The sequence below is a fragment of the Phalacrocorax aristotelis genome, chromosome 3 (assembly GCF_949628215.1).
Source record: "Phalacrocorax aristotelis chromosome 3, bGulAri2.1, whole genome shotgun sequence".
NCBI lineage: Eukaryota > Metazoa > Chordata > Aves > Suliformes > Phalacrocoracidae > Phalacrocorax > Phalacrocorax aristotelis.
Genome location: NC_134278.1, coordinates 91261733 through 91277734, shown reverse-complemented (window position 1 = coordinate 91277734; position 16002 = coordinate 91261733). Strand labels below are relative to the sequence as shown.

General features: G+C 40.6%; 1 pseudogene; it reads right to left on the bottom strand.

Annotated features, from left to right (window-relative positions):
• LOC142055064 (small ribosomal subunit protein uS5m-like) overlaps positions 1-16002 on the bottom strand; it is a 71147-nt pseudogene that overhangs the window by 5301 nt on the left and 49844 nt on the right.

Below are 16002 nucleotides of genomic sequence, written 5' to 3'. Positions count from 1 at the left end.
TTATGCAAAGCAAGAGGATTCAGCATACATAACTATACAGCTGCAAGGCCATCAGCAAACAGAAGGAATCTTCTATATTTAAGTGAAGACAGTCTACGTACGCAATGGCCTAATATGAAAACCATGAAGAATTTTAATTTCTTATACCTATTAATTACAGCTACAGGGTATCAGTGCTGGGCTTCACAGCCACAAAAGTGTATTTGATAAACTGTTTTGCATTTCCTCTTATTAATTCACATTAGGAACTAATTGACACTATTGAGAGATGTATCAATGTGTCTAGCTGAGTAGTTTCATGAATACTTTAATTGTAAAATCAAGTCAAAGATGAAGATGAAGAGCTGTCCGCACTCCAAAAGGTAGCATATTCTGCAGCACGGACAAGCAATACCCCTGGTAGTTTCCACCCAGCTGGCACATGCTAGAAACAGGAGCGATCTGGAATGATGGCAGACACAAAGTCCAGAGCCTGATACAAGTTAAATCTTGTTCTGTAGTATGTCCACCGGTCATTTAAGTGTTCTAAAATTCTGCTGCTGCTATGAATCCTTCCCTTAGAGTGCAAAACAAAAAGCCTGTCAGGGACTAAAGCAAAATCAGCAAGAGTTTTATCTATACCATCCCTAAAAACTCAATTTTACATAGACATATAATGTTGCGGCTTGTTTTCTGGTCATGAGCACACAGTGAAGTCTCCCTCTCACACACATTTTACACACTGATCTATCGTTATGCTTCTTAATAAGGCCAGTGATGCCTGCTGCCCAGAGCACAGTGGACATAAGCACAATTTTTTCTTACATAACATCAAACCTGTTTCAGGAAATACACAAACTAATTCCATCAGTTATAAAACAGGGAAAATATTCTTTAAGTGGAAAAGTGCTTCCTGGTTTTTGGAGGATACTTGAATATATGTGAATGTGTTGTGTAACTGAAAAGGCAAGCAAGATACTCAGACAAGGCAAAGCACTGTCCAAAACTGGCAGCAACAAGCTACCAAGGCTAAGGAGCTAATGTGACAGGACTGGACTTGTATTCTGTCACAGTTGGGTGTGATACTCTCACAAAACAAGAAGAACAAAAAAAGAAACCTAGGGAAATAAGAACTGGGCGAAATCATCATTGAAGTATGTGTCCCTACTACCAGCAGTCTGCTGTCAGGTCAAGTGCATTTTCCAGATAGGATCCTGCCATGGACTTTTAATGGCTTTCATACCTGCAAGTACATTCATTAACAACTTGGACAGAGGAACACAGACTGAAAAAAATGGGTTGAGGATATAATCTTGTGAAAGGCTGCAAGTGTACTGGCGGTCAGAAGAAGTCAGTGGAGGTAGGTCTGACAAACGAGACACAGTTTGAAACCAACACACTGAAATTCAATGAAGGCAGATGAAGAGTGCCTTGCAAAGAAATCAAAAGCACAAGTACAAAAGAGAGGTACAAGCCAAGGTAGATAATCCCTCTAGTTTGCACACTGCAAGCTCTTGATTTTAGGGAAAATAAAAGCAGTAACAGCCTTGAGGAAGTAGCAGGCTGGATGCTGTCCTGGCTCCAGCTCATGACCACATGTAGTCTGAGGGAGGGTATCTGCCCATGTTACCCCAGCATGGGTTTAGGAGGGACAGGCACACAGACGCATCTTGGAATGAGCCTATCAGTTCTCCAAAGCATGTGTGGGGCAAATGATGAGAAGAAAAACCTGTAGGGTTCTTCTGAATGCCTTCACCTCCAATATCAATCCTATTAGATTAGACTTTTCCACATCTAGGTAATTTAGAGCAGAAGGAACTACACTTTGGAAGTGTGAAAGAAAACCAGGAAGAGAGCTCCCACCAGTTTAAGAGGGTCAAACCCCAATTTACAATAACAAAGCCATGTCATCAACTGTAGGTATTTCTACTGCAAAATAATTTATCATCTTCAACATTTAAAACATGGTAGACTAGCACCAAATGATCCACCTCCGAAGTAAACAGACATTGCACAAATATAACAAATAAATACCAGTCAGTAATTAATAAAAATTCAAAATCTCCAGGCAGCTTTAATTACCTTTGTTTTGTTTCTTCATGCGGATGTTTGTGCTTTTAAATCTTGCTGTAATGTCACGGTAAACTGGAGGGGAGGAAAAAAATAAGGAAAAGGCATTACAGCTAAATTCTTCCTTCTAGGAAAGCTTTAGCTCAGTACATTTAAGGAGTACCTATCTTTTTCAGAGCTGTGAACAGGAAGTCGGTTTTACTCTCCTCTGAGTTCTTTAAAGAGAAGTGTTAATTTAGGTAAATTTCTGGAATAGATTTGGAATGTTTACACAACTGTGAATATTTGAATACTATGTTACTGTCGTATACAAACCCAACCTTCACTTGAAAAATATGAATTGTCTCTATGCCTCCAATGATCCTCATCTAGCTTTGAAGTGAGCTCACATGATACAATTTAACCTTCTTCCTCATACTCAGATTTTTCTAGTAATTCAGCTTTTAGCCTAAGATTTCCCCATACGCTTCAGCATCCTTGGATTTTCCATACAGAATATTTATCATTCCAGTCTTCCTGCTTCTCTCTACTTCAAAGGAACCCCAAACTCATATCCTCTGGTCAGTGGCTGCGATGTACATCCGATTCAGTGACTCGCTCTCTGCATAGTGCATTCTAGCACCGCAGTCGAGATGGCTCAGAGAGGACCTCTATGTTAAGTAGAATGGAAAGCATGGTGGAAACACCACCAGTTTTTAATCAAATTGCCAATCTGTTAGTGTGAAATAATAATGCTCAAGGAATAGATTCATGAGGATAACTGCAGTTTTGTATTTGCAAGCTGAAGTTTTATTATACTGAATATTTAGCTACACAATGACTTCGTTAAATATTCATATACTCTGCAAGGTACTATCAAAATTTTTCTGAAAGATAACTGAATATTTGGTACCATATCCAACATCAGAGAGAACTTGTATGGTATTAAATTGAAATAACAAAAAGCTACCATGAAACATCAGACTGACTTCTCCAGCCCACGTTCTCCCCAGCTGCTGGGCTTTGTCAGCATACATGGATTGATTCAGCAGGGAATCATCTCTGACATATAAAAGGGAAAAGCACAGAGGAGTTGACTGTAGAGAAGAGATGCCCAGACAGTATCTGACTTCCTTAACTAAAATTCTGCCAGCAGAGATCTAATCTTGCTACTACCCGCTCCCCCGCCCCCATTTTTAAAGAACCTGAAATACTATGCATTAAGTATCCAAATTTAAACACAGCAAAAAGGCAGGAGACTAGTAGGGAGATAAATCACTCAATATTTAAACAACATCTTGTATTAGATAATCTTAACTTTTCTTCATGGACCCTCCAACAACTGTGGATACAAACCTGAGTGAAAGTAAAGAGTAAACCGCATATTCATTCCAGGTAATGGTGATTTATTTTACCCAGAGATTGACAGACTATGTACTCTGACATTACCACTGTCTAGCTAAAACAATGTGGGGCTAAGATTTCATACAGCATGCTGAAGAAACGAAATCATGCATGAAGAATAATAATACAATTGGTGTGGTTTAACCCCAGCCAGCAAGTAAGCACCACACAGCCGCTTGTTCACCCCCCACCCCCCTGCCAGGGGATGGGAGAGAGAATCAGAAGAGTAAAAAGTGAGAATATTTGTGGATTGAGATAAGAAGAGTTTAATAATTTAAATATTTTTAATAATAAATAATAATAAATTGTAATGAAAAGGAAAATAACAAAAAAAAAAAGGAGAAATAAACCCAAGTAATGTAGATGAAAAACACATCTTCACCACCAACCAATCGATGTCTAGCCTGTCCCTAAGAACTGGCCCCCCGGCCAGCTCTTCCCTAGTTTATACACTGAGCATGACATCATATGGTATGGAGTATCTCTCTGGCCAGTTTGGATCAGCTGTCCTGGCTATGCTCCCTCCCAGGTTCTTGTGTATCTCCAGCCTTCTCAGTCAGTAGAGCTTGAGAAGCTGAAAAGTCCTTGACTAGTATAAGCACTACTTAGCAACAACTAAAACATCAGTGTGTTACCAACACTATTGTCATACTAAGTCCAAACCACAGCACCATACCAGTCATTAGAAAGAAAATTAACTCTATCCCAGCCGAAACCTGGACAACAATGCATCAGATCAGGTCAACATCAGGTTAACATCTTTTTATGCTTTGTAACTAGTTGCAACCAGTTCTTGTTGGTATATTCAGTACTTATTGAAAGTTAAACGAGGAGTCTAAAAGAATCATAATACTTACTTGTGTGGTTCTGATATAGCTCTATAAAATGTAAGCAGCGTATTGCTTTATTCTTTGCCTAGGGAATAAAAGCAGGAAACATTTTTTCTTGAGGTTTTCTGCAAAGTATTTGAAATTTACCGATTGTTCAGTTGGCTAGACAGCGAAAAAAGCAAGAAAGAAAACTTAGGAAATCAGGTTTGACACATCTAAAGCATTTACTTTTTGGCAATGAAATTGTTCTCTTTAAAGAACTGCTTTCTCCTAACAGATTTAATAGTTAAAAAGATTTCTCAATATAAGTAACAACTTTATCAAACTCTGTGTATCTTAGCATTGCTATTTTGATAGCTTAGTTGAGCATTACACACAAACTAGATTAATGTAGACGGACAAGTAACATTTTGAAGTCTAAAGGAGCCTTAATAAGGGCATTATGCACGCTTAAGAGAAAAATTCCTACACACTAACTGTAGAAAGCAGATTGTATGCTATATAGATACTGGAAACAAGTGAGCAAAGGAAGGTAGGTATATGGCCATAGAAAAGGGAGTGGAAAGAAAACAGTGTGTGCATTAACAGAATCTCACTGTAGGGCAACCTCATTACGCATGTCCAAAGAAGAACAATGAAGCTGTTGAAGGGTCTAGAGCACAAGTCTTATGAGCTTAAGTCTGGACAAAAGGAGACTGAGGGGAGACCTTATCACTCTCTACAACTACCTGAAAGGAGGTTGTAGTGAGGTGGGTGTTGGCCTCTTCTCCCAGGTGACTAGCGATAGAACAAGAGGAAATGGCCTCGAGTTGCACCAAGGGCGGCTTAGATTGGATATTGGGAAAAATTTCTTCACTGAAAGGGTTATCAAGCACTGGAACAGGCTGCCCAGGGAAGTGACTGTGTCACGAACCCTGGAGGCTTTCAAAAGACTTGTAGCTGTGGTGCTTGGGGACATAGTTTAGTGGTGGACTTGGCAGTGTTAGGTTTACAGTTGGACTCAGTGATCTTAAAGGCCTTTTTCAACCTAAATGATCCTATGATTGTTTGGATCACAATGCATGGATCATGTACAGGGACTGACTTCTTTGCATAGACTACAAAGCATACTGATTATTAAAAAAAAAGCGTAGGTATGATTATTTGTGCTTGATAGGACGAGATAGATTTGTGCCTGACAGAACAAATAATTCAGTCAACATACTTTCCGTAAAGCATTCATCCTGTCACCTGCTTTCCCCATTGCAAAACCTGCAAGACAGAAGAGAGTCATTTTATTACTGAGAAATACATGAGGCAGGACCTTCAGAAAGCAAAGGGGAATAAACAAAAACTTCACAGCCATGTTTATTACCTGTTATTTTTGCTACATTGCAGAGATCATACAAAATGGTCCAGCGAGAAACACAGAAACCGTAAAAAGTAACAGTTTAGGAGTTATGATTACCTAACACCTGGATGCCAATTGGCTGTTGTCAAATGAAACAAATAAGGCTTAAGTTATTTCTTTTGTGTATTTGCCCAAACTTGTTTCAAACAATTGAATACTGGTAACTGCTTCAGCCAAAAAAAAATCCAGTCTTCTGCTTAAAAAGAAAGAAGGGAAGGAAGAAAAAAACAGGAAGCTGATGCAGATACATCAACTACATCTGTACAAAGAGTAGCCCCGAGACCCTAGAAGCAAAGGAGAAGACTGGGTTTCTAATAGCGAAATAGAGAATATGAAAACCACATTTAACACAATAGTTCATTTGCAAAAAACGCATGCCTGTAGATCAGAGAAAAAGCAGACTGCCAGTTTACAAACTGCTACCTAATTCTCTCTGAACCCTCAGACCTACTCCTATTTACCAGGTGAACTGTGGTAGAGATGAAGAGATTTCACAGCAGTGTCAGAGTATTTGCAGTCAGCTCACACCTGACTCTATAGAATGAATGAGAGGATGCGACAACCATTTTTACAAACTGCAGTCCAACAGTGTCAAGGTAGATTGAATTAAAATAATTTAACTTCAAAACAGCAGGTCTAGCTTTTTTGGTTCTTTGATGCTTCTGTTGTGTCAGCTGGGGCTGTGGGTTACCAGTATCCAAAAGCCTAATCCAAAAATCGATGGGATTAGACCCACTGGCCAACAATGACTCACTAATTTCATGCAGACATTACAGGAGAAATGGGCTGGAAGATACCTAGGAAAGAAATACCATGCTGACTGCTGTGGTGCTACAAGCAAAGAGGATATGACTGCAAGCCTGGAGACTGCTGTGGAAGAAGCAGACAGTCAAGGGAAGTGTCTGCTATCAGCTACCTCCTGAGACAGCTTTCCCTGTGCAAACACCATGCACCCAGAGGTCCCTGTCACCTGCTAACTCCTGCACAAGAAAATGCAAGGAAATGGTACTATTCTTCTAAATACACACAGAGCACAATAGCAGCATATTAATGCTGTGAAATCATGCAATAGATTAGAAAATGCCAAAAACGAAGTTACCTGGGCAACCTCAATTCAATCATTCAGCACATACAGATGAAAGCAATAACAAGTTTCATTACAAAGCTTTTGAAAGAAGAGGTAGGAAGAGCTTTTTCAGAATAACATCTTTCTGCTGGAGAACCACACTTTGCTCTCTATATAAATTTTCCTCCCCTCCAAATTGAAATTAAAATTCAGCTGAAGGAACACATCCGGACTTTAATCTTTCACATAAATGAAGTTCTGCAAAACTAGTTGACTGGAAATACAGTTGTCTTATTAAAGCTCCCACATATCCCATCATTGGAGATATCTGTTCAGCTCATAATAAAAAGGAGGCTACTTACATCCAAAAGGTGGATGCTTTGCACATATATTGAAAGCAGGATTTCCTTTACTAGAGTCACATAGCAACGTGAATGCAATTTCCCGTACTCTGACACCAATACAATACATGCCTCTATTATTTGGACTATTAACTTCACAGCTATTCACAGTCTATTTCTGTAGCTGATTCTTCTTTTAATTTTGCACAGCTGTCTTATCTCTAAGTCCATTTGAGGTCTAACAGGAATTCTAATGTGCATTCGTTTGTATCCACAAGAGAATGCTTGAGAACTATCTCCTTATGGAGAAAAACTTGGCACATTCGAGGGTGCTTCTTAAATAAAACTTATCCTGCAACAACAAAAAAAAGCCTTTAACTCCTGGTATTTGAAAACTGAGTGAAAGATAAACACTATTTCCTCAATAACAGAACTGGAAACCTACAAAAAACTCATTGCTGTACAGGGTGGCTGCATAGTTCCTTTATGGATGCCTTTACAATTAAGTGGTATTAGCATTATCTTTTTAAATTCTGTCTCAGAATCTGACCCATCCCAAAAGCAAAGCAGGTACCATCAAATGAAGGACACCCAATAACTTTTGTAACTGACAAAGTGAAACAGAAAATCCTTAAGAGAAAATACAGTTTTCTGAGAATATCTGCTAGCCTTTACAGATTTTTTAAAAAGACAGTGACAGGTTGTTGATTGCTTTTTGGTGTTTTTTTTTTTCCTTAGCGACAGTGACAACCACATCATGGAATGTCTCCTTTGGCTCTACCAGTATATGATATTAAGTATTACATACTCAGTAATACCCAATGTATTAAGACCTGGCTATATCTTTCCACTGAAGTACTAATATGTATTTGTCAGCCCTGTCTAGCCTCATCCGTTCTCTTTTGCTTGGTCGGTTGTTTGGGTTTGTTTTTGGTTTTGTTTTTTGGTTTTGTTTTTTTTTTTTTAATGCAACCTGCTTTATTAGAAAATTTACAACCATAATACAGAAACTACTTCAGCTTTCTCTACATTGAGTTTCACATCAACAGCCGTAACTGACTCAACTAAGAATTTTTCTTGCAACTTTTTACTTTGCATACAACCCCATTAAAAGCTGCAGTAGAGCGAATTCTCTTCTCCTCATTTTGTCAAGATCAATTCTGACCAACTCAAAGGCTCTTCTGGTCAAGATGGCTGAACACTTCACTTGAAGAAAGACTTGTCATTACTTATTGCAGCATTTTCCAAACTTCTGAGGAGAGGAACACGGTACAACATGCCAGGTATCAGTCATCTATGTCTTTGCTGTGAGTGATCTTACTAGGCCAAGAAGCAGTACCATAATATCAGCTGGGATCCAGGGCTACTTAATCCAATTTAGATGCTGCACTGAGATGGTCTGATTGCTTCTAGAAATAGCTTGGTCATTGCTATGCTGCATGCGTAACTGTGCTTAGAGTTCCATTACAATGAAATCAGAACTAAACTGAATGCCTCTGACCAGTATTCTTTCTCCAGTCTTTGCTGAGAAAGAAAAGAAAAAAAAGGTCTCTTTCACAGCTCGTATTACAAGATCCTTCATAATCTTATGTTTCTTTTGATTTGTCCTATTTACTTTATGCTGTAGATGGCAGTTCTAGGGTTAGACTTGAAAATGTATGCCGAAGAGACCGTTATAAAGAGTCATAACGGAGAAAGCCTACAAATGGGTCAAGCCGCAGATCACTGACGTTACTATGAGACCAGGCTCAAAGGGCCTGAGTACTCTATTTTTCCTTAAAAGTATAGTATCTGTAGAAAGCTCATAAAGTGGATTTCTTTTTTTTAATGATTAACTTCAATAAAATAAGAAAGCTTCCTGAAGAGGCTGAATCAGAAAGAAATTTAGGGTCTTCTGATTTGACAGATTCATTACGAATTTCTGAATCAAGATGCTAGCTGAGACTACCAATAACAAGCCCTTTTTAACTAAAAGCAGTAACACTTCCAAGGGACTCGCCTGAGACTTAGGGAGAAGAAAAAAAAAAAAACCCAGCCAGATTTATACTAATTCTACCTAGAAATACTAACACTAGATAGAAAATAATCCAGAAGAATGCACAACCGAACATGCTGCCCTTTGCTGCAGAGTGGTCACCGCTGTTAGTGCAAATGAAAAAAAACCCCAAGAACCCCAACAACGTGAAAATGATTTTCAAAACCAGAAAGAGAAATCCCTATCCACTGCCTTGTACTTTCTCATGACTTTATCTGCCCTACTACCCGTGGAGGCCCAGATTCATTTTAGTCAAGCACAGGCACCTCTGTGAAGAGCACACTCAGCTGTTTTCTTCTACCATCAGTGCAAGGGCATGAATGCTTCCCGGGGCACATCAGCCCACCTGCAATTCCAGGCACCTTTTGCAGGTGCCTAACTCTTTGACTTGAGAATAAACAAATACACTCTGCAGCTTAGGTGCCTAAGGCTAGCAGAAACAAATGCAAATATGCTTAGTTGAATACTTTCAGGCTTTGTTTAAAACATAAACAGTATCTACAGTAAAAAGAAACAGTGTGTACAGGAAAGCATAGATGACCCCTTCTGGTAGGATCTACCAGTCGTTAGTTCTATCACTCTAGAGTTAAATAAAAGCTGTTTTTACCAGTGGATAATATATGCTCCAAACCTAATCACATACTACTACTTTTCCCAATTTCTTTTTTTAGTACAAAACAAAGCGCCCAAAGGAATACATATATAATTTGATCATAAAGCTTACTTTTATAGAGATGAAACTCAACATTCTTACAGGTATTTCAATATTGCCCAGTGGAAAAAAAAGTAGTTGGTTTTTTTTTAAAGGTATCAAAAGTCCTTTTAAATCACCATAACTCCTGAAGTCCTATCACAAACAATTATTAATTTGGCATCTTTCACATACAGTAAATGCACATACCTGCAGCCCCTTTACCATTTCCAATAGCCACTAAGGCACTTATTGATTTTTTTTCTGCCTTCCTTTGCCTTCATACAAAACACATTTTTCACCTGAAGAAAAAATAAATTACAAAGCATCTGGTTATGGCATAGTCCAGCTGTATTTTTTTTTTCTTTAAAGAGAGTCAGTTCACCAAAGGAATTAGAGGTTTGTGATGAAACCTTACAATATATATTGTCTTTGTCAATGGGTATCATCTGCAGTGGAACACTGGCTTCAAGGCATTAAATACGTAAAGGCTGCTAAAAACCTCTACTCAGACACAGAAGTTACCTCAGTAGTTTCATGAAAATACTCCCTCTGTTGTGTTTAGCTGCACAACAGATAATGCTCTAACGCCACTATCTTCATGTGTGATTTCAATTGTGATGAGAAAACATGGAAAAATACTGAAAGTGACATTAATATCTCACTGCCTCCTTCACATTTCAACATATTTTAGAAGCACTCAGGAATTGCTCAAGGCATGTTGTTGCTCTACATGGGTTAAAACTTTGGACTGAAATCTACTTGCAGACTGCAGAAAGCAGTCTCATTACTGAGATGACAGCTGCTAAAAAGAAGACTTAATTTAAGAGAGGGGAAGGAGAAAATGGTATTTCATTCCTGGAACTAGAAACATTTAAAGAAACTCTGCAAGAAATTGAAGCAGAGATGCAAGAAAGCTATTTAGTTTGGAGTGGGGGGACACAACCACCACCAGGGAGGCAGGTAGCCTTATGGTTATCATTCTGGAAATCTAAATTTGTTTCTGCCTCTGCTACGGACTCCCCTGTGTGACTACAGACAAGTCACTGGTTTATAGTCTCCCACTTTAAATGGTCTAATATATCATCTAGGATCATTTGTCCATCTAGCTCCTGTTCTAGTTTCCTTGGTTTTGTTTATTTAAATACAGACATATATTTTATATATAGCTTATATATGGTATAATATATAAACTATATATAAAATATAAAAATATAATATATAGTATATATACATATAAAATAACATACTGGATATTGCTTGACTGTGTTAATATCTGTGTCTCAGAATTACCAGGCAAAAGATACAAATTACTTCACGATTCATTTCTCCTCTTCCCCTTAAATGCATCAGGATCTACTTTCTTGAAGCCTCAATATGATTTCCATAAATTATAACAACAGCTAAATAAAACATGCATTGTTAATACATTAATTAAGCAGTGCTCTCCCCTTTACCCTATATGTAATTCTTCAGTAAGCTAGTTTGGTTGTAGCGCTATACATCTGAAAGTAGATTAGTATAAAATACTTGGTCATGGCATAAACATTCGTACCGAAATTCACAAAAAAAAATAAATTTCCACTGACATCACTAGGCATAGATTGGGAACGAGTGCTTCTGAAAAATTCCACCTTGCTGTCATTAAAATAAAGATGCTGTTAAATTAAGGTGCACATATACCCTAGAGAGCACTTTGAAGAAGTATCACCTTTGCTAATTGCTTATTCCAAGCCATTTTTCTTTCTGCAATCTTATTGCTTACAAGAACAATCTAAAAAAACCAAGCCCCCTAAGATGAAAGTGCCTGTGGAAATAGGCTATTTACAGAAAATGCAAAATAATGATGAAAGAAAGAAAAGAGAGTGAAGTAGAATGATCTCCTCAGGAGCATCAAGAGCATACTATTTTTGCTTTGCACGTACTTTTGTATTCCATTGCCAATCTGAATAAGTACTTGTACAAAAAAAAAAGTTGGCATGCATATTGTCAAAAATAAAGAGTGTGATGTTTGTAGAATCTAGTCTACAAAGAAATTATTCTTTTCCCTTCCCAGAAGGTGGCAATAAAGACACACGCAATGAGCTTCTCCAGAAGCCTTCCTGAAACTGCACTTGTCAGTTGTTTCTGAGCAGCTCTGAAGGAAAATGTACTCAGTCACCCATCACAATCAGTGCTATTACATCTCTCCTGAAACGCTGTGAAGGCCTTTCAAGCTTGGTAATGTGCGCAGGCAGCCATGACTGCTGCAACAACAGTGTCCTTAGATTCTCCCCGCCACAGCCCCGTGCTTCCTTACATCAAAGAAAGCAGTGCTCTTCTGGAGTGTGCTCAGCAATGCTTCCCTTCCGTCTTGGAAATAAAGCACACAGCTGAAACCCTATAGTTAACCTGCACCATAATTAATTAATACAATATGCCACTTTTAAAACAGCATGACCTCTGAAAAGTGGCTGAAATTAAGACACAATTACCCCTATTTACTAGATTGCCACTCAAGCCAGATTTAAAGGCACTTTTTAAAATTTGAAGTGAGACGCATACTCAACCTTAATCACAGTGTCCCTCAGACTGACACTCCTCAGTCTCCCTGCATTCCATTATCCAGTGGTGATAATGCAAATTCAGCTTTGTTCTGACAGCTGGGAAAAACCAGCATCTCTCAAATATAAAATGAAACCACCTCAAACATTTATTGGGAGAAGAAATAGCAAGCAACAGTTTCAAAGATGGAGTTTAAAGTGTGGAAATAGGCTACAGTCAAGAGACAGGCTGCTAAAGATTACTGTGATTTCAAGTATGTATCAGCTGTTGCAGTCTGTCAGAAAAAGGTAAAATCCCAACACTTCCCTATAAGCTTTGTTCTTGAAAAAGCAGAATGAATGACAGGCCAAACTGATTGCCCTTGGAAAGTCCTTCTTTCTAGCAATCACATTCTAGTCATGATTTTTAGGAACCTGCCACCTCTAGGCCACACTCTTGGCACTTTTACTGCTGTTATCCCAGGACAGCGTCTGCACAGGCTGATCCCCTCATGGCATAAGGTCCTCTGCTCCCAATACTTCTCTAAGGTACAAGGTGAGACAAGATAAAACAAGAGCAGCGTGCAATGCTGAAAGAAAAGCACTTCCATGCAAGTGAGCCTAGAGAGGCTCAGGGATATAGCTAAAAGGCTTGGGAAGCCAGCCACCCAAAAGAATTGAGGAATAAACTTGTAAACAAAAATCAAGCCCATGTTAGCTAGCTCATGCCCCTGTCAGCCTCCTCTGTGAAAAGCACCAGGGGCAGAGCAGAATTTTACCACAGTGACAGAACATCTCCCAGTTCTATCTTAAACCTACTCTACCTAAAAATCAGAAATTGCACGAGCTGGCTGGAGGACAGAACTAGTATTGCTGACAAGTGATAAGGGTGTCATATGGCTTCCCTAAAAGTGTGGAAATGGTGGGCAGTGGCAAGGGCAGTGCTTCAGGAAAAGGCAAATTAGTCTGTCTTCTGCTATGATTACTAAGATATGACCTTCTCAAGAACAGCTAACTCTTGAATTTGTCAGTCCATACTGATGTTTAGTATGTGTTAGGGTGAGCTGAATTCAGTAGCCCAGCAGATGAGGCTGCCATAGCTCCATGTTCCCAGGTCCCACAAGTAGCAAGGTGTTAAAGGATATCAGGAGTGGACACCACCTCCCACAGGTCCGGACCCAGGACTTTGACCCGCCTGGCCACTGGAGCCCAGCCCAGCCAGGCTGAGGGTTGTGGCTGCAGGTTCAAAAAGTAGCAAAGCCAACTATGTATCCCAGAGACACACATGCAGGATGCTGACACGTCCAGTTACAGTATGTCACAGACAAGGCATTGCCTAAAACAGCACGTACATATAGGACTTGCATAAAACCTAAGTATAGACAGCCACATCTCCTTCCTCCTCGACTGGTAGAGATGGAAGTTGACTAGTGCAGGCCCACACGCCCTATTCTATAGATTCACAAGCACATGCATGTTGCGGATCCCCCAAGTACCAGCATGGGCCCCCAATCCATCTGACAGCAATGCCCAGGCCCTCTTACCTGCTTCATGGATCTTCTACTTGCCAGCTAGTCCAGCCTGGTCCTCAGTAGAAAACACAGCACTCACACACTCATCTCAAAGGCACTGCACAGTCACAGGTCCCTGTGAATACGAACAACTGGTCCTCTGCTTGCCTGACCCTATGCCCAGACCTCAGGCTTTCTACTCACTGGCTAGGCCAGCTTGAAGTTTGCTAGTAAATTACACCTGCCAAACAAACACCGGATTTGGGGCAGATACAGACCCTTACCTCCCTGCTGCCTCCACAGCAGCTGGTACCAGACAGACAGGCTTTGACCTGGAATCCTGTCCCAAGCGCCAGCACCGAGCCTCTGACTTGCTTCACTCACCCTGGTCACTCCCAGTAGCTGATTTTCAGTGGCTGGTGGCAAAGACCCCCACCTGCTCCAGTAGCTTGCACTGAGACCCCACTCTCTCTAGCTGATGACACCACAAGTCAGGGGGGGCCATACCCCCAGTTTGATTACAGTTGCTGGCACCAGTTTCACTCCCACTGGTCCCCTCATGTCGCTGGCACTCTGGGCTCAAATTCTGTAGGATGCTCCCTAGATCCCAAGAACTATGGCCCCTCCAAATACTGATGCTAGGACCCTCACTTTTTCCAGTAGCTGACACCAGAGGCCACAGGGCACCCACATCACCAGTCAGATTCCAGCTGCTGGCCCAGTGTCCACTCAACACCAGTCCTCCCAAGAAGTCATTGCACTTAGTCCCTGCAGACTTCACACACACACACGACAAAGAGATATGACAGCGATAATTATGAAAGGATTTAATAAGAAGACAGACTGTGGTGATCAGGCACAGGGCTCAGGTAAGTGCAGGGACTGGCCCCAGCTTAAATGCAGCCAGCTCCTTTTACACTCCTTTCTGCCTATTCCTCCTTCGTTCTTCCCCAGACCCTTCCAACGCACATTCCTTCACCAGTTTGCATAGTTCTGGCAACACCTCTCCGACATCGTGGACCCTCAGGTTTGCATCCTTATCAGCTGCAAAGTACTGGTTTGCCTGCAGCTTTTTGATAGCCTACCAATGAGTGTGACCAACAAGGTTTGTTTCTTTTCTTTGCCCCCATTATGCTTGTCTATCAGGTTTGTGTCTCTGTGTATTTTGCTTGCAGCTTTCCCCTTTCCTTAGCATCCCACTGGACCTCTATCAGATAATCTTAATGAAATAAACACTCTCACATTCCACATACCCTTAGCAATTAGTGTGGCTGACTAGGTTTGGTTCTCATAACCACCTGCCTTATAGTTTGTCAGTCAGGTTTGTGTCTCTGTATGTTCTCTTCTACAGCTTCTCCCTTATTCCCTTTTTACATTGGAAAGGTCCTTAACCATGCACCCTTAAAGGAGGAGATACTCTACATCCATGTACCCATAAAGAAAGCTGGGAATGCAATCCCAGCGGGCACAGACATAAACACACTTATACAACACATATATGCACATATACACAGCAAGTCCTACAGATCAACCCAAACAGAAATGAACAGCACTCACACAAACAGCACTAACAGCCTCATTCCATTTCTCTCTCCCCCCGATCAGGACGAAGGTCCATTAGTGGGAAAGATATATACTCTAGTTGCTGGCACTTAGACCCCCCTCCATAAGCATACATGCACACAGTAAACAAGAACCCCTGGCCCAAGAAAATGGTTAGAAATTGAGTTTAATAAGAAGTCAGGAGAGACTGTACTGATCAGACACAGGTCATGGCACGACACGCATACTGACCAGCCCTGCTTACATGTAAGGCTATCTTATCTATCCCTTATCCCTCTATTTTCCCACTTATTCCTTCCCAGATCACCTAGATCTCTCCCTTGCTCTCCCTTTGTTTCCTGCCCTAGACATCCCATAAGTCTTGTGTAATACTGAAATGCTCTTCCCCTGCATTCCATAATGTGTCCCTTACCCCTTGGCAGTAAGCCCCCCTCAGACTGTGGGGTGCTCTGGAGAGCCTCATCTTGACAGACATCAGCCCTGGGCCATGGGGCCGACGATACCCCATACAGCCCCAGAAGGAGCCAAACAGGGTGCCTTTTTCTCCGAGTCTGTAATTTTGGTTGCCTCGCCTGCCTCTGTGCCCCTCTGGTCTGTGCAGATGAGCCACTGATGCGGTTA